We start from the raw sequence: 27,677 nt of genomic DNA on the forward strand, positions 1-27,677 counted from the left end.
TCGCGAAGGCTGCATGGAGTCTTGCACTACTCTTAGACTCCGTGCAAGCCTTCGTGAATCCGGCCCCTTATTTGTTAATGGATGTATAAAAGAACTATTTCTAAGTGTATTATTAATATCATTAGGCATAATGTCACCACAACAACTACAGTTGTAGCAACAAAATGTACCCTTCCTTACCAAACTGGATGGTCTATCTATATCACTTCTAAAATCTTTATAACATAACATAGTCTTTAAAGTTTTCATATTTCTATATGCAAATTGTGGCTTATTGCCTATAATTGTCTTAATATCTTCAGATGCCATTAGCAGCATCCAGTATTTATTAATTATATTTCTAACTATATATGTCAAGAGGTGACATATCTCAATTTACCATCCCCCAACATAATGTGGTCATTATTATCCCTAAATTCTTTACGCGATAAGAAAATAGGTTCATATGTAGTATATCTATTTTTTACTACTTCATTCATCACCTCAGTTATAAGATCAAACCCATACCCACTATCTTTAAACTCCTTACATGTATCTTCAATCTGATTAAAGAAATGTTGATCATCAGTATTTAATCTGCTTACTCTGGCTTATTGTGCCTTGACCACACCTTTAAACACATGTGGCGAATGCATACTAGAACCATGTAGGTACCTACCTGCACTAACCTCTTTTTTATGTATACTCGTAACTAAAGTACCTCCCTGAATTCTTATATTAACATCTAAAAAACTTATTAGACTGTTAGAAAATTCCATCTTAAATTTCAAGAAGGTGGTAGAATCATTCAAATATGACACAAACTCAGATAATTCAAGAGCAGACCCTTTCCAAACAAAAAAACAATCATCTACAAACCTTTGATAAAAACATATATTTTGATTAAAAAATGTAATACCATTATGTACATATACCCACTCCCACTGATACAGTACCAAATTTGCATATGTATTTGCAACAGGCGTACCCATTGCAACACCAGTTAACTGTAAATAATATTGTTTATTAAACAAAAAAGCATTATTACATAATACTATATCTAATAAAGAACAAAGGTTCTCAATATGTCTTGTTGTAAAGGTGGAATATTGAACTAAAAATTCACGTATAGAGTTAATCCCAAAATCATTCAGAATAACTGTAAAGAGTGAAGAAATATCCATTGTTACTAACAATAAATTATTCTCAGCCATATCAGACCTGCCTGAATTCTGATGCCATTGCTTCAGTTTCAATAAAAAATCTGTAGTATCCTTCAGAACAGTTTCACAATGGACTAATAAAGGTTGCAACTGTTTCTGTAAATATACAGAAATAGGTTCCGTTATCCAACCATTACCCGAAACTATGGGTCTCATTGGTGGATCAACTTGGGATTTATGAATTTTTGGAATCCCATATAACTGGGGTATCATGGGACAAGGAACAGTAAGAAAATGAAACAAATCTAAATTTATGTCGCCAGACAGCTGCAACTCATAAATACACATATTAATATAACTAATACATTTCTTTACCTCAACAGATGAAATCAACTTAAATGCTGTGGTGTCAGATAGTAAATTCGAAACAGATAATATATATCTAGCTCTATCCATTATCACAGTAACTCCCCCCTTATCTGCCTGCTTAATTATTATATTAGAATTTTGTTTTAGATCTTTTAATGCTATAAATTCAGAATATGTAAAATTGTATCTCTTCCTAACTTTTTTATTATTTATATACGCATATCTTAAATCTTTTTCACATAAATTGTAAAATGCTGTCAATACTGGTATATTAGTTGGAATAAAAGCACTACGCCTTTTACATTCAGATAATACATATACATCATTCTTGAATATTAATTTCAGACCTATACTTCTTATGAATAGTTTAAGGTCCGTTAGGGCACTGACAATGTCATCACTAGCTGAAGGGATAAAGCCAAGGCCCTTTTGCAAAAGTGTATAATGCGCCATTTGTAACTCACAGTTAGATAACTTTAGAGTACTTGCCACTATCTTCAGACTACCTTCATTTGTTTTTGCGGACTGTTGTTCTTCCGTTTGTTAGGAAATGATGTCTCTCTCGTTGCTGTTCTCCCCCTCGATGCTGAACACTCATTTACCCTCTCAGCTTGCTGCAGCTGAAAAGGTTTCTGAAAAAAATTTATTGTTGACTGATGCAGTCTTCTTGCCTCATCATTCTTATCACTTTTATTTTCAGGTTCACCTGTAGTTCCAACCACCGACATACGCGTAGCCACATCAATCCCTTCAACCTTGGAAGTAGTCGCAGCAGAAGAAGAAGGAGTGGTTACAATAGCGTCATCATTCTGTATCGCCGTTACCGTTTCACGTATAGTTAACTTTGAATTTACAGGCAACAGTTCAGGAAAATCATCCAAAGTGTCCAAAGGCACTTTTTGGTTTGTAGACACATTATCAATGCTGGTATTATATACCTTATGCTTTTTAGGTGCCAGCATGTCATTTCTCGGCCAAGAGAAGATGTTACCCTTCTGAAAGTCCCCCATATCTCTCAGCAATTTCCATTTCTTAACGGCTTCTAAACGGTCATCAAACATATGCAATCTATCCATCATCTGCTGATAAACTGGCATCATATTTTTGAAACAAGGCATTAAAATTAGCTCATCCTCCATAATAACTATTTCAGTTTTCAAATCATTCTCTATGGTTGAGAAATAGTCGTTCATCAACACCATGTAGTCGTGACTTAATTTAAGATTTAAACATTGCCAGCGTTTTAACAAATCGGGATATGTATTCCCATATGAGGGCATCTTTAGGACTCTTAGCCCACGAGGAACTATGCCCTTTTCTAAGTATGCTGTAAAGCTAAAACGCTGCCATTGCAAGCATTTATACGCACCCACCTTCCTCTCCAATAGATGCAATTTTCGCTCAAAGTCTATTGTGTTTTGCGAGGACACTGACGATACTACTTCACAGTCAGAGGTTGGTGCAGATGTAAGGTGCAACAAAGGATTCACTTCATTTTCAAATAAAGATTTCAAACGATTGATGGTATCCATCTGGGCTGCAATAGAATCATAAAATTGTCCCAACTATACAGCACAAACTAAATGTTAGCGACAACCAGCTGAATCAAAAATCTAGTAAAAAAACACCACAGTTGAGCAAAGAAACACCTTTATATAACACAAAGCTTTCAGGTTCAACACCCTTTCTCAATGCTTCATACAGGTCCATTAGAAACACAGTTTTTTTAAATAAGAGTCTAATACAATCACATGACTAGCAGCCCAAAAGTCATATGATCAAAAATACATTCTCAACAAGTAAAAAATACATATAAAAAGTACATATATAATATATAAAAAAATCTCATGACAAAATTCCAAATAGTTATAGAAATAAACTTATTTTCTTAAAAGACTTCTAAGAAAGAACTTTTAAAACATTAAATTCAACATGTTATTCCAGTTTTGTACGCTGTATTCTAACTAATATTGGTTTCAAGGAAGCAGCAGAATTCAGGCCAGGTAAAGCGTCTGCTGACAATCTAATAATCCACTCAAACTCTCTTATTTCAAGGGAATTCCCTAAGTCTCCACCTCTATCAGATACATAAATATTATCAATAACCCTAAATTTAAAACTATGGTTCAAACCATAGGCATTTATATGTTTAAATAAGGCATTATTCTCACATGCTCTTCTTATCTCAGACTTGGGCGGCGCAGTGGTGCAGCAGTTAATGCTGTTGCCTCACAGCAAGAGGTTCTCTGGTTTGATTCTCAGCTGGGGTGCCTTCTGTGTGGAGTTTGCATGTTCTCCCTGCATTCGCGTGGGTTTCCTCTGGGCACTCCGGTTTCCTCCCACATTCTAAAGACATGCTTCTGGAGCATTTCTCCCTGGGCCTCCACTGAAAACAGGATCTGTGGAACCTAGTCGGACATTCCCGGTCAACAAATGTTAAAATAAAAACTTGTGTTCTATTATACGATCCTTTAGTTTTCTAGTTGTTTTCCCTACATAAAAAGAGGAACAAGCAGTGCAGGTCGCTAGGTAAACAACATTACTAGTTGCACAAGTAGCCGATACGTGAAATACAAAGATTTTATTTGTTAATGGATGTACAGGAATACAAGTGATTGTCAACCATGATGAGAACACACCTGTCACTGTAGCAACCCCCGAAAGTGTTAGGAGAGTAATATTACAAGTATGGCCTATCTACACTCCCATGTTGTCACACTGTGACCAGAGTGTGTACAGTAACAGCGTCAGATATATGTGCATAATACTAATGTGTAATCTGGAACTTTGTGTGGAAAAAGTCAGGTACTGCTAACAAACATTGCTCCCACAGGTACGTTGCATATGAACACTGTGCTGAGAAATACAGACCAATATAACCTGTACTGGTACTGTCTACCCTGGTATTGTAGGGGATTGTGAGTGTTGCAGTTTCTCTGAATAATAAAGTATCACTGGGCACTGTCGCCCACACTGTGCTACATAATATAACTGTGTAGGAAAGCATGTATATGTGTGTGTTAGGTCACTAAAGTTGGGAGAGGGCAATATTCTAGATATGTCCAGGCACACAAGCATGTGGTCAGCACATGGCCAGAATTTGTGCAGAAAGAGTTGGATAGCATAGTGAAAACATCAACCCGGAATCCGGGCGTATGTGTACAGTTAGTCAGTGTTAACAAACATTCCCTCCACAGGTATACCAGTTAAGAGGTGTATACTGCAGGTAAAACCAGTTCATGTGTAATGATAACAACAGCCATATCACTGACCAAAATAAGGCTATAGAGTTGTGTAGTAAGACTTGTAAGGTACAGATAACAGTACTGACTAGGAAAGTAATGTGGACTACAGGAATATACTACTTGTTAATTGACCTCTCCCCCCTCCCACCTTATCTCCAGCAATAATCAACATACCCAACTGGTATGTACTGATAATGTCCAATTGTTTGATAAATATTTTAATGGTTTCCATGCATGTGCCATATTGAATTATTCCAACATTTTTGGCATGGTGCCATCAACACACCTGCGTGCTGTTCTTATTACTACTGTGGTCCCATATATGCATGTGTCTTGTTTGCTATGCAACTGTTCTGTATCTGCTGTCTGGGTTAATGGGGATATCTATGCATGCTGTTATACCTAACCCTTGAATGTGTGGACTGTTACTAACCCATATATGATGATGAAATCTAAGCACTATAGCATGCTTGGGAAGGCCGGTCCCAGCAGACCCACCTGTTCCACGTGAGCTGGCCGTGGCACTGGGCACCAGCATGTCTGGGGCCCAACCCCAGAGCTCCCTGTCTGTTGGTCCTACACCACTTTTGGGTGGAACCACCTCAGGGGATGGGGCTCACCCCCTCAGGAGTGGGCGCGGACAGGCTCCTGTCACCTGTCGCCAGGTCGGAGTCATGGTGCGCAGAGCGATCAACGAGCAGTTCGGTGATCTTCTACGCCAGCTTGAGGGCCGCTTGTTGCGATTAGAGAGACAGCCTGGCTCTGCGGCTCAGCCCCCAGCACAGCCACCTTTGGGGCTGTGTAGGTGCAGTGGTGACTGCCCATGGGTGGGGACCTCAGTCCCACTGTTACCACTAGGGGGCTTGTGGGCTTCTGATATCTCAACACCCCTCCCCATCAAGGTGTTTACCCCCCAGATGTGTCATATACCGGCCCTGTACGCATCTTGTGTGTCTTGTCTGTTAACCTACCTCCCCAAATATACCTACTACCCCTCCCCAACATCCCACTCTCACCTAAAACAAAAAAAAGAGCAATCTGTTCCCACAAAAAAGTCTCGCCCCATACATAGCTACCCATTTCACACACATGTCCACTGGACACATGTAATCTGGTCTAATTGGCATCACAACTTATTATTGTTGTCCTCACCCCTCTCCCAGGGGTTTGGGTGTCCAAATCTACCTCTAAATTAAGTGTATATGCACAGCTGTTGCTGTAGAAGAAATGGGCAGCTATGGACCTTCCCTACATCCTTCCTGTTCATCCCTAGCTATTTTCCCTACTGTCTTTCCCTCTTTGTGCCCCTTTTTCACCACTTTCCTATCAACCCTTTTTTTTCTTTTAAAGAAATGAGCACAGGGGTAAGCAGGAGTAAGCACTTTTAAGCAGCAGTAAGCGGGTTTAAGCAATTTAGAAGCTAACTGAGTATAAGAAACTGTAACCGGAAGTTACCAGTGCTTATCTCAGCTCAAACCCGCTTACAACTGTTTTAAAGTGCCTTAATCACTGTGTATCCAATGGCCCATGTTCTGCCCAGCAACAAAATAAACAGCCTCTACAAGGCTCGAATCTAGGACCCCCCACACCATAGACAAAGTGACTTCCCACTAAGCCATGCCAGATATACATAAATTTGATGTTTTCAGAAACATATCATCCTTCCCAGTCATGCAACAGTACAGAGAATGTATACCAACATCTAGATGTATATGCGTGTGGGTAAATATATTAATATTTAAACAGATACAACATATCTATGTATGTGTGTGTATATATATATATATATATATATATATATATGTGTGTGTGTGTGTGTGTGTGTATATACATATATATAAATATATATGAACATATATACATGCAAATGTCTACATCGACACATATATATGACTACACCTATATGTCTACATATACACAGCAAGCTACATATATGCAAGCAGATATATAACTATGTAGGTATATATGGACATAGTTATATATATGTAAGCAGATATATATATATATATCCATATAGGTATATATGGACATACATGTGTAGAGATCAAGGGGAGATTAACTAAATCATAAATGTCCACATGCACTGTTAACGGGGTTGAGAGGCCCCAAACAATATACGTCCTGTACGAATAGGTATACCAACTCCCCCACAGCCAAACATGTCCACCCTGCAATACACTACCAAGTGTTGCAGATCCCATAACCAGGTCCTGACATGACATGGGCACAAGATGTTAACAGTACTACATCCCACCTGTATGATGTCAGGCTGGTATTGGTAACATATCATGCAGTACAGTCTGGCTCCCATAGGAAATGTAAAATGTGGAAGCTATCAACATCACCGGGATACATATACACAGACACATATATGCAGATACAGATATACATATATATAGATATATATGTGACTACACATACACATGCAAAGATATATACAGTAAGATACTCAAGTAGTAGGTGCACACAATATGGAACAGCCACTATGCCTACAGTTAACACCTTAACAGCTGGACACTGGATGAGCCATCCATACAAATTTCATATGTTGCCTGCAACATATATCCACAGAGAGGTCATAGGATAAAACACCACACACAGGTTTGCAGAAATGGAATACCTTTAATTGTGTACTATTACAGATGTATATGCCATGTCATATAGCTGTTCAGACACTGACATCCATATAAACAGAGTAATGCAACTGTGAAACAGTTATACTAATACAGTAGTCTGGAAAGGTCCACAGCTTTTGCTGTCCAGATGAAGCCCTTCAAATCGTACAATAGTAATGATAGACTGGGCCGCAGGATACCACACAATCAGCAGTAAGTAATGCAGGTGTAGAGACCAGCAGCCTCTATCTACACTCTGTACACAATCACTTCAGTACAGACTTCAGTTGGCCAAATGGGATGTAACTGATACGTAACAAGGTGTAACTGACACCATCACAGGCACACTGGCAAACAGAACAGTCTGTATGGCAGGAGGCAGTAGGCCTGCAGTAACCCACTTTATGTAAGTAATGTCAAGATAGGTGAAATGTATGGTACTGTACATCCAGATACCTTATGGCAACTCACTCCTGATACCCCCACATTTTGTAACAGCCTAGTTATGTATGGTGCATCCTAGACTCAATAATACTGGGCCATATACTACTGTTACAATCACTGGCCTTTGGAGTGCATATGGGCACACATGTATTGTGTAGGTGAAGCCCACACATAGATGGCTTCAGCCCCACTGTATGTATGGGGGATACAAAAGCAGTGGACTGCAGGCAGGAATGGCAGTGTGGTATATTTATATGTGCATATGTATCACTATCTGTATATGTGTAGACATATAATGCTCTGTATATGTATATATCTGGGTGTGTGTATATGCATATTTATGTACACATACACACCCATCTATATAGGCCGGTATGTACATGTGTAATTATCTGTATAGATATCTGGATAATCATATGTACATATATATTCACCATATGTCCTGAACATGGGTTGTAGCCCTACCTCAGCCCCTATAGTCCCAACTCCATAGAGCAAGAGGATGTCGGTATGTATAGCAGGTATATTAGTAGACTATTGCTACTGTAATAGGGATTGTCTTCACAGACATGGTGTGTGTGGGAGGTCTCATCTGCTTTTCACATGTGTGCCATTAGCTACTGACAGGCACCCTAAGGACATCATAGTACAGTACCGCTGCAAGCACATAATGCTCCTGTGGACTACAGCAGAGATATTGGCCAATAGATGTGGACATTCTGGAACACTCTGTACAGTCCAGTGGTATACACAGAACACCTTAGTGCAGAACATGTGGACCAAGCCTAACAATATGGATGTCAGCCATGTAGATGGGTAAAACACATAACAACTGGTATACATCCGCCCCCATAGGTTATGCATTCACACACCCCTGTCTGTCCTGACACATAATAACTGCTGGTACAGAGGTGCCATCGCCACATACCACCCACTAGATATTGACATACATCTGTACAGCATACCACTGCTCCGTCTGACATACATGACTGTTAAGGGAGGCCCGGCAGCAGTACATCTGGCAAGTATCTGCGCATGACATCTCACTGGGTAAGTACACTAAGCTGTTAGGCATATAACAAAGCACTGTGCAGGCTACAAGCAGACTAGCTCAACACTGGCCTACATCTCCTATGGGGGAATGCATATATAGCAGGCTCTACAGGCATATCACAGCACAGAGTAAGATACACCTGTGTGGAAGTGCATAACCACAACCAATGTGAATAAAGCCACATATGGTAACCATCCTCATATGTGCCACTCACACACTAACCCTACATAATACTGGGCCACTACACAGTGTGGTCTGATGCCTGTCTGTGGTATGGGACATGTGTGTGTATGACCCTACAAACATGTAAGCCAATACGGTAACATACAGTTGAGCAGCATGTAACATCAGATAGGATGGGACCTAGAACAATGACATCTACCAGTCTGTACACAGGCCAAGGTACATATTGACAATACACACACTGTTGACATTTACCATAAGTACACAGACCTCAGTACTGTACTAACAACCACAGAATGTCCAGGTTATGTCATCAAATATAACCCCTACTGTACATATGTGTAGCAGTCTGATATCTCACTGGCTTGTTATCAGATATTATGATACTAATTATGGTGTACAGCACATATGTACCTCTTAATGCATGACAGATGTACAAAGGTTGACAGAGTTGTGGTTGGAAGCACATATAAGCCAATATTGACATGTTGCTGTGATAACATCTTACATTTACTGTTGTAACAGTGTTTGTCGCAACATATGTCCTATGAGGGATATGAAGTCAGTAACTGTCCCGGCTTTTAACATGTACAGACTGCAATCCTCTCACTACCTTCTGCAGTTCACAGATACATGCTCTGTGGGTAACACATGAAACCAAAGGCACCACAAACTGTCCAGTCTGCAGATGACCCTACAGATGGGGAGTCCTCATAAACATAGAACTGACATGACAGGTATTAATACATGTAGGCCAGCCATATCTTCACACACCCTGTTAAACCAACATTACTCCGAATGCAGTATAGCAGCACTTACAGTGTGTGCTCAGGTCAGGCACATCCCCCTCCTGTGTGTTGGCCTATTTCCACAGTGTATGTTGTCAGAGGTAAATCCCCAATCCATCTGAGATGCTGTTTGCCAAACAACAGATCGAGTTCCTGCTCACAGTGAATGGAAAGGCCCAACACCAACATGATGTTCCTAGATATACAATTGGCTATGGGAATGTTACCACAGCTGTTCCACATGCAATCAGCTGGGGGAGGGCCGCAATTCATGCAGAGACCATCAGCCAATCATGAGCATCACTTAAAATGCACATGCTGCTGCCTAAGCAAAGCAGGTGTAGGTCTCCACATCCACCAGTGAGGGAGTGGGAGAGGCAGACAAAGGCAATGACAAATCAGGGAGGGGTGGGAGAGTAAAACTTAAGCATGTTTGTGTGACACACCTACCAGCACAGGGTAGACAATGCCTGATGATTGTATAGTGCTATCACAGTCCTATGCAGTTATTGGATGCACCACATAGGTTACCTGTTTTGGAGTCCTCAGAACATATATGTGATGGTGAGTGTCATCAGCAACAGTTATATGGTAGCTATATGGTAGATGAAGTACACATGCCTGTCTGCATGAACAGGTGCCAGCGTCAACACAGCCACGTTCTCACAGGGATGGACACACATTGACACACTTGGCAGGGCTAGGGATAAAGCTCATCTCTAGTGAGATTGCCATAACACATTACTGTGCAGGTATCACATGCTCCACATGGGTCATACGGAGGTTATATGGGCAAAGGGTATGGGGAGGTTTCTGACATCAGACAGCATGCTTCAGTATGCCACTGGGGGTTGTAGTGAGTGTGGATGTGATCATACAACACACACACAAATGGACATGGTGCCAGTACTGCCATGCATGGGTGCATTTCAGCATGGGTATGTGGTGGTCAACAGTGCCAGATGGCTATACAAGGCTAGCTGATGGGTATACCTTGGCATCAGGCCACATGACAATGGTCTGCATTGTGGCTCAGGGCTGTGGTTTCTGCATTTGCCCACACAGGTGGGTATTGTATCCACCATCCAGTCACCTGGGTGACTATTGCATGTGGCCAATGCAGTGCATCACTTTCCTTAGTCCATGACATGGGTGGTGTCTGGAATGTGCACACCTCCCACATGTATGTAGAGTGATATGTGGAACTTTACCTGGGGTGTCGAGCCCATGTTGTGTACACAGATTATCATCAGATGTGCCAGTCTTGGCCACCTGTGGCAGGAACTGGTAATGGACAGCAGGTTAATCCTGCACCTACATTGATAACATGCTAACGGCATTACCTGGTGTCAGTGGCATCTGTCAATACAGGACATGTTTTCAGGCATGGTATGCCCTTTATAGGTCACATGTGATGGCACCACAGATGTTGCAGGTGTCCAGTGGAGAACATGAGGAAGGTGCACTGTCTGCATCTTTTGGACAGATGGACAGAGTGCCATGTCCTCTGAAGGCCACTGCAATCACTCCATAGTTACTATCAGTGGCCAATATGCAGTGTACTGCACACATATTGGCTGTTGCCTTGCCATATGTATGTGTGTGTGTGAGTGTGTGTGTGTGTGTGTGTGTGTGTGTGTGTGTGTGTGTGTGTGTGTGTGTGTGTGTGTGTGTGTGTGAGACATGGGTTGAGAGTGTGCTCTGGGTAATACTGCGGTTGCTAATTGTGATTGCCCGGCCTTGATGTCACATGTTTGTGTATGGATTTGTACCCCAGCCTCTTGGCTATTTCACATCTGTTATCCCTGTACAGTAGGCATTGTGATATATAGTAGGGCCACTATATAAGAAATTTGCAAAACCAACTCCACCTTGGGCCCAGGTGTCACACACTCACACCTACACATGATACAAGTTACACTCACACCCACACATGATACAAGTTACAAACACACAAACACACACACACACACACACCTGTCTTGTCTGGGAGTAGAATCCCTACATAACTAGTTTATTACACTACAGCAATATGCAATTATAGTATGCACCACAGAGATTACTGGAGTACACCTTCCCCAAAGGTGTATATCACATTGGATAACATCTGTAGGATTGCCAAAGTAGGACATTTACATTGTAGTGAGTGTGGCTAGTCTAAAATGCATTGCTCCCTACACAGACATTGCAACACACACAAAACATCCACAACTGACATGTACATGTATAGAACACCTAACAGAGGTTACACTACAGCATGGAGCTGTTATACGACACACCACAGGGATTACTGGAGAACCTCTTCCCCAAAGGTGTATTTCACAATGAATGACATCAGCAGGATTGCCAAAGTAGGGCATTTGACATGTACTGAGTGTGACTAGCCTAAAATACATTGCTCCCTACACTGACATTGTAACACACACAAAACATCAACAACTGATATATGCGTGTATAGAACTCCTTAAAGAAATCTATAACACACTACAGCATGGAGCTGTTATAGGACACACCGTAGGGATTACTGGAGAGATCTATCCCCAAAGGTGTATTTCACAATGAATGACAGCCAAAGTACAGCATTTGACATGTACTGAGTTTGACTAGCCTAAAATGTTTTACTCCCTACACAGACATTGCAACACACACACAACTGGCATGTGTGAGTATAGAATCCCTAACAGAGGTTTAGAATCACACTACAGCATGGAGCTGTTACAGGATGCACCACAGGGATTACTGGAGAACTCTTTCCCCAAAGGTGTTCATAGGTTCATAGGTTCATACTAGGCTATCTGCCCTAGGGCATTTATAAGCCTAGCCAGAATGTGTTTGGCTTTTGCCACCCATTTTAAATTTATTTTGCTATGCCCTTTTTCGAGGTTAGTATAATGTGCCTCTGTCTAACAGTGACACAGAAGTGATACCCGGGGGAAACCTACGATCTCCCATCCACTCATGAAGATTCCTCTTGAAGAGAGTCAATGAGGGACTCTGCCTAACCTGGACTGGGATTTTATTCCAGAGTGAAGGGAGCCTCTGGGTTATGAATCTGTCCCTCCAGCATGTCCTATTTATTTCAGTGCTGAGGTTCAAGTCTCTCGAGTGCGTAGCTCGATGGGATTTGGATTTTCTGAGGTGCAGCATGTCCATTAATTCCGGATTGGACATGGCTTTATATGTCAGGCACAGATCGCCTCTGAACAGGCGGTATGCCACTGAGTAGAGCTGGAGTTTCTTTAACCGGGCAGCATATGGCATCTGTTTGAGCCCTTTGATCCTCTTGGTGAGGTACTTTTGGGGTCTTTCCAGTTGCTGCAGGTGTCTGGTAAGGTACATCCCAAAAGGGCATTGTACTCAATTATGGGCCTGATGAGGGATGAGTAAAGAGGCACGATGACGTCCCCTGATCTAGATGTGAATCCCTTCATGATTAGGTGGGCTATATAAAATGTTTTTCTAACCACTTTGGCCACGTGGTTGTCAAATGAGAGATTGCTATCAACTTGGGTCCCCAGGTCCCTAATTACTTCTTCTATACTTAATGGATTACCACCTACGTGGTAATTTGTGGGCACTTTGTTTTTGCCAAAGGGGATGACTATACACTTTTTGGCATTTAGCTTGAGGCCATGGCTCTGGCACCAGTTGTCTGTTTCTATGAGGCCCTTTTGGAGGATGCTTGTGTCAGCTGGAGAGTCGATTATGGCGCCCAGTTTGCAGTCATCTGTGAACTTGATCAGCCACAGTCCTTCCGTGTTGGCCTGTACCTCCAAGAAATATATACCGAACAAGAGAGGTCCCAGGACTGAGCCTTGTGGGACACCACTTGTAACTGGTTTGGAGTCTGACATGGCTCCAGCAATTCTAACCATGTGGGTTCTGTCCTTGAGCCAGTTTGCAATCCATCTAGTGACATAGGGGTTTATATTTAAGCTGGTGAGCTTATCTATAATGCCCGAGTGGGGTATTGTATCGAAGGCTTTTGCGAGGTCCAGGTAGGCTGTGTGGACCACCTTCCCCTCGTCAATGGCCTTGGTGACTGTTTCAAAGAAATCAACCAGGTTTAAGAGGCAGGATCTGCCCTTAACAAAGCCGAACTGGGTAGGATCCAGTGTTTGTAGGTCCCCAATATCTTTATTTATGAGGTCCATGATGATCCTTTCCATAGCTTTGCAGACCAAGCTAGTCAGGCTTATGGGGCGATAGTTTCCAGGATCCATTGAGGCACCACCTTTATGGAGAGGGACCACTGTTGCTATACGTCACTCTTTGGGCACATATCCTGTAGTAAGGCTGAGATTGAACAGTAGTTTTATGTTTGGGTTTAGCTCTTCTTGGAGTTCATGTAGGACACAGCCCGGGACACCGTCTGGTCCCATTGATGCTGTGTTTTTTGCTTTGGAGAGGGAGGCTCTTACCTGAGCATCTGAGATGTCAGGGGGACAGCACTCTGCTGGGATAGATATTTGCTCTTTTGGTGGGGAGTATTTCACAATGAATGACATCAGCAGGATTGCCAAAGTAGGGCATTTGAAATGTATTGAGTGTGACTAGCCTAAAATGCATTGCTCCTTACACAGACATTGAAACACACACAAAATATCCCCAACCGACATGTTTGGGTATAGAACCCCTAGCAGAGATCTATATCACACTACAGCAATACACAGTTATGGCACACACTATGGAGATTACTGGGTTTCACCCTTCCCAGCGGTGTATTTCTAGGTGGATGACATCAGCAGCCTTACCAAAGTAGAGCATTTCAATTGTAGGGAGTGTGACTACCCTAAAAAACATTGCTCTCTACACAGACACACATGCAACCACAAACAGTTGCCAAGGCTGGGGTTAGAATTCTTACCTAATTATTTTATCACACTACAGCAGTGCACAGTTATGGCATGTGCTATGGAGATTACTGGGATACATCCTTCCCAGAGATGTATTTCTAGGTGGATGACATCAGCAGCCATACAAAAGTAGAGCATTTCAATTGTAGGGGGTGTGACCACCCTAAAAAGCATTGCTCTACACAGACAGAGAGACACACACAATTGCCAAGGCTTGGGTTATAACTCCTACCTAGATAGTTTATTACACTACAGCAGTACGCAGTTATGGGATGCATCACAGAGATTACTGAGCTAAAACTCTCCCAAAGGTGTATTTTACAGTGGATGACCTCTGCATGCTTGTCATAGTGGAGCTATGGGGAGGGCAGTGTGCATGCATGGGCCATAACCCATTCATCTAGGGGTTAACACGCCACATGCGGGCACAACCTGGGTCATATTTCACAGGTACGTGTATACAGCTGCTAGATGACTACTTCCTTGAACAGTCATGTTGTGCAGCTGGCACGTGCATTACATACTCTGTAATGCTGACAGATACCAGTGGCTAGTATCTGCAGTGACTGACATCTGACTGGTGTGTGGTTGTGGCCCTTTGGCTGTGTGCTGGGTGGGACAAGCCTGGATGGCTCCTTGTCACAGTCACCCTCTTCCACACATCTATGTACGTCTACCTTTGGCTTATTATAGTGTGTTGTCCTTACATATATGCCTGTATTCCCATCCACTGTGTGTGCAAAGCATGAGTGGTGCATACTGAGGAGTGTCTGCACTAACATCTCCAGCTGCCAGATATGTCTGGTCCACTGGTATTTGCAGACATGGCCTTCATGTGTTGAAGTGTCTGAGCATGCCCAGTATGACCTTTCAGTATGTTGTTGACTGACGTTGCCTTCATTTCTCTAAGCGTGCAGGCATGCCCAGTATGGCCGTCTGTATTGAATGTGTGGATCGAGTCCATGTAGTTTGTACTGCAGTGCTGACCTTTGTGTTGTACACCTACAGGTAGCATGCTGTCTCTGCAGGGTATCCGTTTATCATTTGGCATTGACTGTTACTACATTTCTGCATATGATGGGGGGCACACCTGACTATTTCTACATTTCTACACAGGACTGGAGGGGGGGCACACCTGACTGTTACTATATTTCTATGTAGGATGTGGGGGGCACAGCTGCATCAGATGCCAGATGTGGGAATCATGATAGCTTCCAGGGCACCCAGTACAGACATTCATTATTATGCCCTGGGCATCGCACATGACCAGGCAGTTGATGGAGGAGAAGCCCTTGCGTTTGATGTAGACCCTACCCCACTCACGGGGTGGTGCTTTAATGTGTATGTGCATGCAGTCTATAGCACCAACTACCTCAGGGTATTCTGCTATTTGGTGGAACAGTTGCATATTGTTGGCCAATGCCTCATGGGTGTTGGGGAAATATACGTGCTCACCGACATGTGCTGACATGGCATCCAGGAACTGGTGGAGTACCCTGGCTGCTGATGCCTGTGAAATCCCCATCATATCCCCAGTTGGCCTTTGGAAGGTACCTGTAGCTAGTATTCGTAGGCCTACACATACCTTGGTATCCACTGGGATGAGTTCCCCTCTGTTAGGTCTGTGTGGCAGGCATGGCCGGCACAGCTCAACAATTTGCTGTAGGAGGTCCCTGTCCACCCGATAGCACTCCACTATCTCCAGCTCATGTAACCCCTGGTAGGTTACCCTGGGTCTGTACACTCTTCTCTGTCTCCTCACTGTGGGTTGGTCAACAGCATTCACATCCTCACCACCCTCAGCCTCTTCCACAAGTTGTTGTATGATAGCTATTGCAGCCCCTATAATTTTGTTGTTGTGAGTGTTAAAAGTTCCCCGCTTGTTTACAACAGTGGTGTAGAGTGTGGGAAAAACCAGATGGAAGGTGTTTGCATAGTTTACAGTAGTGTTCTGGGCTGGACTGGTCTGCTGCCTGTGTAATTGGTTGATTCTGATACATTTCACCTGCCAGCTAAGCTAGTTCTCCTTGATTATCTTCCTACTGTTGTCTTCCCTTCCCATTGTCTTCCTGTTTAAGGCCAGGTGCACGCCACAGAAACAGAGTGCTCAAATGTGCACAGTGCTGCTATTTCCTGGTTTAACTTCTTTTTTCTTCCTGTAAAATCCAGTGCGCGGCACGCACACCCACTTAGGCTTTGTAAAGAGTGCTAGGCAAGTTTAGGCACACACCCTAGCTTAGCTGTGCTAAGCTAGGAGCAAACCCGAGCCACAGGGCTCCAATCCACTTGCAATATGCTTGACACACTCCAAATGATGTCACCTAACTCCTAGGCTTGCACCAAGCTATTCCTACTCTTACACTGTTGGGACCTGACTCACATGCTGGGGAAAACTGGGATTCACTATTCTTCCCCTCATTTGCTTAGGATTGCCTGCCAATTCATAGTTACATGTCTCACACTGAGCCTTCCCCCTTAGCAACCACTACTCACTGGCCATGTTGTCTTCTGCCTGCCATTGACTTGCATGGTAGAAGAGTGATTTTAGCTAGAATGCTTAATTTAGGTTCATTTTGTTATTTCCCCCCCAATCCCGTTTGCTCACCGCTGCCCTACGCTTAAACAGCCGAGATCGGCTAAAAAAAAATAAAAGTTGATTTTTGTATTTTTTTTACTGTTTGCAATGCCAGTGGATTTATACTTGGCCATTGTCATGCTTATTACATGATATGCAGCCTTTATTTAGAGCTGTCACAGCTCCATTTCGGATTTTGCAGAAATGTACTGAGTACATTTCTGCAGATAGCTCTAGTCCTGCATGGATGGTTGCAAGCTTTCTGGACTGCAAAATCACCTCATTTGCATAGCTTTCTCCTGCAAATGGAGTGATTTGCATACAAGGGCTTAGTCCATGCAGGATTAGTGCAGGTGTGCTTGTGCACGCCCTTGCAGGCTGTTCCTGGATCGCACGACAGACATATTGCCTGCTTGAGCTCCTGCACTGATCCTGCATGCCACGCAAGCTATAGAATGATCTTCCTTTGAAAAAAAGGTATGGGTCTAGTGTCTGTAGGCTGCCAGTGTCTTTGATGATAGTTTCCATTATAATTAATTTCATATCTTTTAAATTAGATTAGTCAGATTAATAGGTCTGTAGTTTCCAGGTTCAGTTGATGGTCCACCTTTGTAAAGAAGGACAACCATTGCCCACCTCTGTTCGCTTGCTATCTAGCCTGTTTTGAATCTGTAGTTGAAACGTGACTCAAATGGTTCTGAAATGTCATGTATCAGATTATTTAGGAGGCAAGCTGAAATATTGTTGGCCCCCATTGTGGCTGTGTTTTGAGCCTTAGTGAGTGCTGCTATGACCTGCTCCCTGCTCACAGTTGGGAATGGGGTTATGCTGGCAGGGATTTCACAAGGGATGACATGTGGGAGTTGGGGGGGGGTAACATTTGCACAGAATTTGTCGGCCAGTTGATTCGCTATGTCACTTTACCTTCTGACAATGGCACCATTTATTACCAGTTCTGCACACTGTTATATGTTACCTTTGAGGTTTCAGATATAGCTATAAAAGGCCCCATGGCTGTCTTTAGCCTGAGAAGCTATCTTGACCTCTTAATTGACCTTGTTGGATTTAATTAGTCCTCTTAGTTTCCTATTTAGTTTTAGTAATGAGCTTTTGTAATTATGAGATTTGCGCTTTCTGACTTTGGCCATGACTTTTTTCTTTTGTTATATACCCTGTTGTGCATTTAAAGGATAAGGGGTGTCCAGCTGTTGCAAGAATTTTTGCAGCTGCATTTACTGGGGATAATTTAGAGATAGTTTACAATTCCTGTGTCAAAGTCTGAATAGTAAAAATATTCTTTATTAGATTATCTGTGATGATTAACAAATCATCAGCAAACATAAGAGACCTAGCATCACTATCATATATAGTCCACCCCAATGTCACAATTTCCATGTTTATCTTTCTGTTTAAAAACTCAGTAGCTAGTAAGAATCGAACTGGAGAAAGGGAGCAGCTTTGGCAAGTGCCTTTATGTAATAAGAAGGACTCAGAGATAATGTTATTTTTCAGCACTGTAGCAAGAGGACTTATATATATGGTCTTGATGGGTTCCTATCATGTCATCGAACTTTTGCAAGTTCGAACCACATATGGTTGAGACCATATGTTCGAATTTGTAAAAGTTCGAGCATGTGAATGGAAATCTCCATAGGTGGAGGTTTCCATTCACTTCAATGTGGTGCGATCTCAGAGTTGGTATATTTAAGTAGTGAGGGATGTGGGGGTGCAGGGGGGTTTGCCCCCCTGCTTACGACACTTTATTTTGTTGTCCGTTGTGTTTTTTTATTTTTTTGGTAGTTGAAGTTATGTAACTTCGAACATAATGGATTGACCATTAGGTATTTGAAGTTACGTAACTTTGACTATGTGATATAGACCTGGTCTTGACTATATTTAAAATTCTCTAGGTGAATGCATTGTTTCCATCACCTTCCAAAGGGAGGGCCAATGGATATAATAAATGCTTTTTCAGAATCTACAAAGAGGGCTGCTGATGGCTCAAGAATGCCTTTGAGTCTTTGAAAATAAAAGAGCAGAGTGGGAAAGTGATCAGCAATACCTCTGCCTCTATTAAAAACCAACCTGCATATTTAATATTAAGTGTATTAAATATCTCTTCTAGTTTCTTAGGCAGCATGTAGCATATATTGTAAAGTCTCCATTAATGAGAGATATAGGTATGTATTTTTTGGGTTAGATGGGTTTTTGTTAGGTTTTGGGTGGACTGTAATTACAGAGGTCAGAGATTTGTAATTAATAGATTTCATGCACTAAAAGGAATTAAAGAATCTCCAATCCTTGCATCAGGTCGTGGTATAGAGTAACATAAAGCCCTGCATTAAATAGTCAGGTCTTGGAGCTTTTCCTGCCTTCATAGACCTAATTGCTGTTTTAACTTTGCCCTTAGTTTACGAAAACCTGAATGACTAAGATTTGCTTTCTGAAGGAAAGCATGAAGGTGGTTCACAAGAATGCTGTCACAGTTGGAGTCTTAGTGCAGGGCTAAAAAATGTGGGCATTATTAATCATCGTGGTATTATTAACTGAGTGATGATTATCTGTTAATTAACTGCATTTTCTTTTCCTAAATGCCTACAGAGATAAGGTGTGAGGAACAGAGTTGTTAAAAACGTCAAAAACTATATAACACACCATCAGTCACTATAGGAAGTACTACCACCCTCTTTTGTAGGTAACAAAGTAAGCGAAAAAATAAGTTTGAGTAGTGGTAGCCTATAATAGTAAACAATAGTTACAATGCCACCACGCAGGTCTTATGTATTGTCTGACTAACTCCTTTAAGTTTCATGAGAGTAATCTTTTGATTTAGGTGGTGTCTTTCACAGCATTAGCTTTTCAAGGCTTGATGTGGTGCCCAGATACACAGACAATGCTTTCGACATGGTCTTATATGCTGTTTTTCTTTCTGAATCCTCTGAAATGATTTTCTGCTACCCAAGATTGTCATTTCCTTTTGAAATGACCTGAGCACAGACAGTGGTTTCGTTATCCTACAAAAACAGCTGTCTAGCAGCTAACTTTCTATTCTGGGCAGGGCAAGCATTGTCTTAAGTATGATGTAGAAAATGTTGACTAGCAGATGGCATTGTGTCTATCCACTTAAAATCTTGGGGAATAGCTGCATGTTTCCTGGCCCAGTCATTACTTTGGATTTCTATGGTGAGGAAGACTTGATGTTTTAGAAACTGCTATTTCTATATCCTGACAGTTGATTTCATTGATCACCTCTTCCTAAGTGAGATTGGTTTGCAAAAACTGTAGTTCTTCTTCAGCCAGTTCATTATGTAGGATGATTCTGCCACTCAGTTCAAAGTTTAGCCATGTAATGAATGTTAGAGGGTATCTCATTTTCATAATGTATCTGTTACACTTCAGAGAATGCTCGTCTAGCCCTTTGAGTTACTGGAGAAAAGTCCTGAAATAAACAACCCTTTTGACTGCATAAAATTGAGGGCTTTCAGTAATAACCATTTATCATCCTCTTTGATATTTTGAAAGAGAATCTGCCTTGGAGGTCCCCCACTTCCCCCTGTTTAGAACTGCAGAGGGACCAGTATGCCATTTCAGTGGCTAAAGAGGAGACTATTGGCAAGTTTAGCACTTCAGGTAAATACTTTTCCAAAAAATCTGCAACATTCCATTTTTTGTGCCTGGCCTGCTCTCAAACTTATCTGTTTCAGATTGCCACAAAAGTTGTGATCTTCTAGGGAAAACATCCTTTCCTTTACTGTTTGCAGACTGACATCGTGTTGCATAATAGCAGTCAAATTCCCATGTAAACAAGAAATGTGGAGACTAATTGCTCATACAAAAGTGGCAGCCTTTGCCATGAAAGCTTCCATTGTATTTTTGAATTGCTCTTTTCTCTTTTGATGGAGAATTTATCTTCAGAAATTTGTGCTACCAGTCCAGTTAACTTATCTGATTTAGCCACAATGTCTGACTTAGACACATCTAATCCTTGGATATTATGTTCTGCCATGAAAACTTCTTATGTGCTTTGTTCTGACAGTTTAATCTGGCTGGTTTAACAAAACAAATAAATGCCAAACAAATGTGCAGATCCTTAAAGAAATAGGCAACGCGTGTGAAAACTCTGTCTATAACAATGGACCTCAGTAGAAAATGCTGTTCACATCATATTGCCCTAGGTGCACCCCCCCCCTCCCCCACTAGCTGGGAAAACAGTCAGTCACTATAAGCTCAAATGGCACATGACTTTAGTATCATGATGTTTAATAGAGATATAGCTCTAGCCACATGAAGTAGGAAGGTTTAAAGGAAAGGGATTTGCTTATGATTTAGGCTTTCCAGCAATACTTGAAACAACCATGCTGGGAGAACATATTTAACAAATACATGTGAGCAGGCTAGTTCTCTGATGAAAACCTTTATTCTTCATTTTACACAATCATATGTTTTGATCTGAAGGAAGATGGTAACAGAGCAGACATTTTCAGAGAATAAGTGTAATGAGATAGACTTGGTACCTCCATGACTAAAACTTGAAAACAGAAAACACTTGGCCAACATGGGGGAATTTGCCCTTTTCCCCACTGTACTGCAAATCCTGGAGTTGGCATATTTAGTTAGGGGTGTGTGGTTTGTGTAACCTCCCCTCACCTTGGAGGGTTTGACATACTACTGTGCATTTTTTGGTTCAATGTTGACCAAGTGTCTCTATTCCCTGTAAAAGAAATTGGTAATGAGCAGTTTCAGTTTTGTTAAAGTTTGGTGTTGTCGTCTCAGTAAACTGAAATTTGAGTAGGTATAAATTCAGTCTATAGAAGAAGACCCACAGACATACACACACACACACACACACACACACACACACACACACACACACACACACACACACACACACACACACACGTAGAAATGAGAAATTAACATAATTTATTTAATAAAATGAATTAGTTGAGACTTATTTGAGTTATTTGAGTTATTGATCTTATTTAATTATTTCAGTTAGTAATAAAAATTAGATTTTCCCTTACAAATGATGAAATATTGTCACAAAGAAGAAACTCTGTGCATCAACTCAACCAGACCACTGCACTCACATTTTTATATTTATTTGATTAGATAATTTATATTTCATAGCTTCAAAGGTTCATAGGTAAGTACTCAGCAATCAGTATGTAAATCAATATGAGCCTAGCCAATATCCATTGTTCAGAATGTCCTCTGACCTCAAAAAGGCCAACACAAGCTAGACTGGGGGAATCAGTGACTGCTCATCCCATTATCTAGGTTTACTTTGAAGGTAGAAAAGGGTGCTATTTTCATGGCATAAGTTGAAGTTTGATGGAGAATTTGTTAGGATATGAATCTGTCATGCAGACATGCTTTATTTACCTGGGAATGAAGTTTAGTTCCATTAGCCCTGTAGTTGATAATCCATTTGTTCTATGAAGAAATAGAATGTCTAAATCTGATAATCAGAGTTTTCATGACTAGAAAGGCTAGGAATAAAATTACACAGACGAGTCTATAAAAGTGACAGAGCTGATATCCTGTCCTAAGATTTTGAAGCCATTTATCTTTAAAGTTGGGAATGTCTGAGGTCTCTTAACTTGAGTGATATGTTTTGACGAGTACATTAAAAACGGGGTATTATGTTTGGCAATGAATCTGGTGAGATACAAGCTGAAGTAAGACATCTTTTGAGCTGGAGGATATTCTTTTGAAAATTAGATGACAGGAGGAATTCTGAACTACTGTATAGATATCGTCAAAAGATAACAAGAAGACTGCCTAGAACCTTTAGAACAGTGTCTTCTTTTAGAGGTGTGTCACCTCTATGGTATGGAAAAATGATTTGTTTACTAAATGAACTATGCTACACTTTTTTAAATTTAGTTTGAGACCATTATTCTTGCACTAGTTGTTTACATGGGCTAACACATGCTGGAGCAATTGTGAGTAAGTGGAAGTACAAATAACAGCACCCAGTTTGCAGTCATTTGTAAAATTAGATAATATAGGCTAGAACTGTTGGCTTGAAGTTCTGTGAAATAGATGTCAAACATGAGCCTGTGATACACCTTTAGTGACCTTTTTGCTTTCAGAAGTTGCAGCTGTGACTCTATCTGCATGCATTCTGTCAGACATCCACTTAGCTATCCATTACACAAATTAATGATTTATTTTCTGGTTTACAAGTCTGCCTGTAATTCCTACATGGGGGACAGTATCAACGGCGTTGCCCAGGATCATATATGCTGTATGTGCTGTGCAATCTTTTTTTTTTTTCCAAAAACATTTTTATTAAATTTTGTTAATAAACATGGACATAAAGTATTAGAAATCAACATCTTCTTTTGGCTGTTCCCATTAGGGGTCACCACAGTGGATCACCTGTTTCCATTTCTCCCTGTCCTCTGCATCTTGCTCTGTCACACCAACCACCTGCATGTCCTCTCTCACCACATCCATAAACCTTATCTTAGGCCATCCTCTTTTCCTGTTACCTGGTAGCTTCATCCTTAGCATCTTTTTCCCAATATACTCAGCATCCCTCCTCAGCACATGTCCAAACCAATGTAATCTTGTCTCTCTGGCTTTGTCTCCAAACCTTCCAACCTGGGCTGACCCTCTAATATACTTATTCCTAATCCTGTCCACCCTTGTCACACCCAGTGCAAATCTTAACATCTTTAACTCTGCCACATCCAACTCAAACTCCTGCCTTTTTGTCAATGCCACTGTCTCCAACCCATATAACATAGCTGGTCTCACTACCCTCTTGTAGACCTTCCCTTTCACTCTTACAGGTACTCGTCTGTCACAAATCACTCCTGACACTCTTCTCCACCCACTACATCCTGCCTGTACTCTCTTCTTCACCTCTCTTCCACACTCACTGTTACTCTGAACTATTGACCCCGAGTATTTGAACTCATCCACCTTCGCCACCTCTTCTCCTAGCATCCTCACCATTCCTCTATCCTCCCTCTCATTCACACACATATATTCTGTCTTAGTCCTGCTGACCTTCATTCCTCTTCACTCTAGAGTATATCTCCATCTCTCCAGGGTCTCCTCCACCTGTTTCCTACTATCACTACAGATCACAGTGTCATCTGCAAACATCATAGTCCACAGGGACTCCTGTCTGATCTCGTCTGTCAACCTGTCCATCACCATTGCAAATAAGAAAGGGCTCAGATCTGATCCTTGATGTAATCCCACCTCCACCTTAAATGCATCCATCACTCCCACCTCAGACCTCACCGTTGTCACATTACCCTCGTACATATCCTGCACCACTCTTACATACTTTTCTGACACTCCTGACTTCCTCATACAATACCACAACTCCTCTCTAGGCACCCTGTTATATGCTTTCTCTAAGTCTACAAAAACACAATGCAACTCCTTCTGACCTTATCTGTACTTCTCCATCAACACTCTCAGAGCAAAAATCGCATCTGTAGTGCTCTTTCCGGCATGAAACCATACTGCTGATCACTAATCATCACGTCCCTTCTTAACCTAGCTTCCACTACTCTTTCCCTTAACTTCATGCTGTGACCGATCAATTTAATACCTATGTAGTTACTACAGCTCTGCACATCACCCTTATTCTTACAAATTGGTACCAAAACACTTTTTATCCATTCCTCAGGCATCCTCTCACTTTCCAAGATTTCATTAAACAATCTGGTTAGAAACTCCACTGCCATTTCACCTAAACACCTCCATGCTTCCACAGGTATGTCATCTGGACCAGTCTTTCCATTCTTCATCCTCTTCATAGCTATCCTTATTTCCTCCTTGCTAATCAATTGCACTTCATGATTCACTATCCCCACATCATTCAACCTTCTCTATCTCTCATTCTCTTCATTCATCAACCCCTCAAAGTACTCTTTCCATCTGCTCAACACACTCTCCTTGATTGTGACTATGTTTCCCTCATTATCCTTTATCACCTTTACCTGCTGCACATCTTTCCTAGCTCAGTCCCTCTGTCTAGTCAATTGGTACAGGTCCTTTTCTCCCTCCTTAGTGTCCAACCTTTCATACAACTCTTGATATACCTTATCCTTAGCCTTCACCACCTCTATCTTTGCCATACACCTCATCTCCTTACACTCCTGTCTACTTTCTTCATCTTTCTGACAATCCCACTTCTTCTTTGCCAACCTCTTTCTCTGTATACTCTCCTGTACTTCCTCATTACACCACCATGTCTCTTTGTCGTCCTTCCTCTGTCCAGATGTCATACCAAGCAGCTTTCTAGCCGTCTCTCTTACTAGCTCTGCTGTAGTTACCCAGCTGTTTGGTAACTCTTCACTGCCACCCAGTGCCTGTCTTAACTCTTCCCTGAACTCCACCTCACAATTACCCTTTTTCAGTTTCCACCATTTGATCCTTGGTGCTGCCCTTACACTCCTCCTCCTCTTCTTGATCACCAATGTCATCCTACAAACCACCATCCTATGCTGCCTAACTACACTTTCCCCGGTCACCACTTTACAGTCTCCAATCTCCTTCAGACTGGCCCTCCTACATAAGATATAATCCACCCATGTGCATCTTCCTCCACTCTTGTATGTCACCCTATGCTCCTCCCTCTTGTTAAAATACATATTCACCACAGCCATGTCCATCCTTTTCGCAAAATCCACTACCATCTGACCTTCTGCATTCCTTTGTTTAACACCATACCTACCCATCACTTCCTCATCCCTCTGCTCCCTTCACCAACATGCCCATTGAAATCTGCTCCAATCACCACTCTCTCACCCTTGGGTACAGTCATCACCACTTCATCCAACTCATTCCAAAATTTTTTTTTTCATGCAATTAAGTTTGCTTTTGCAAATTCCCTAAATACAGAAGTATTTACATGTAAAGAATCACCAGTTTTAAAGACAAAAGTTCACTTACTGATGTCTGATTTAACAAGGGAAGATGGTGCATATGGAGGTCTGCAGGAAGTGAACATATTTTTGAAGACAAGATCAAGGGTGTTGAGACCCCCAGTAAGAAGGTTATCTATTTGTATAAGGGAGTTACCATTTATAATGTCAAGGATATTCTGAGCAGGACAACCATTGGCAGTATAGGTCTGCCAGTTTATTGTTAGACAGCTGAAGTCTTCCAGTTCAAAGGTACTGAATTTAATGGGAATTTAGAATAAGATACTTTGGCAGCGATTATGCTCGTGGGGGGCACTAAAAAGGTGCTGCATATCTAGCTGTGAAGTGGTAATTAATCTTCTTCGTGGAGTTTAAATTTGATGTCTAAAGGAAGCTGCTTAGAGGTGATAATCTCCTTGACAAATAGTGATACTTTCCCAAAATTGCAGACATAATAAGCACTAAACTCAAGAACAAATATGTTCATTACTTTAGAGCCATGTCTCTCTAATTGCACATAAATGAATGAGTCCAAGATGCAGGAGAGTCTGATGCTTATGCAATACATATTTGTTCATACTCTGGTATTTAGCACTTACATTTAGAATTTGACTAGCATGAAGTGTCCAGCAGATGGAGTTAACCTTAAAAAGTATTATGGGTATAGGACAGATTTCAGCCAGAAAGTGGGAAGCCTTGATAGAAGAGGTGAAGACCATCCATGGTAAAATAGAAAGGCTGGTCAGCCATCACAAGCCAAATTGGCACATACTAGATCCCTATAGAATGAAACCAGCTACAGAGACGGATTTTAAAGCCAATTATCCTATCAATGAATCTTGGTATCATTCTGGATAGTGACAAAATACCTCTCAGTCAAGTGTCTTTCCTTCCTTGAATACAAGTATAGCAAGCTCAGTCATATACTTATGCATATCCCACTGGGTAGACCACCTATGGACATTCACCCCCACCCTATGCTATTAGCAGGTTATAACCAGATTTGTCCCAGTCTCATTCAGTAATATATATGACACCAATTGATATTTGATGACCTTTATTAATTTAAAATATAACTTTATTACGTCATTTCAAATATTATTTATAACACAATAAACATGTAACAACAACATGTAAAATTCCTTATAACATACATCAGTCCAGCATATCCCACTCACCCTGCCCAAATAAGCAGCATGGATACTTCTGCTCACTTATTTTATCAGTCAAGCATCATCCATAAGCAGCATCTGTACTGATGCTCACTCATTTATCAATCAAGCAGCATTCCGCAAATCATTGCATCAACCCCAACACCAAGAGTGGGAAGAGAAGAGGGACAAGCCTCTTCTCTGTCCAATACCCACCTCCATAACTATACCAAACAAAATAAAATAAATTGGGAGGGAGGTCGTGTAAAAAGTCCAAGCCAAAATACAATTCCTCCTAACAGTTACACTCCTATAAACTCCAAAGTCCCACCCTACATCTACCTACATCTAACGCAAT

Source organism: Protopterus annectens, chromosome 5.part0 (genome assembly GCF_019279795.1).
Source record: "Protopterus annectens isolate FY-2018-M chromosome 5.part0, PAN1.0, whole genome shotgun sequence".
Lineage (NCBI taxonomy): Eukaryota > Metazoa > Chordata > Ceratodontiformes > Protopteridae > Protopterus > Protopterus annectens.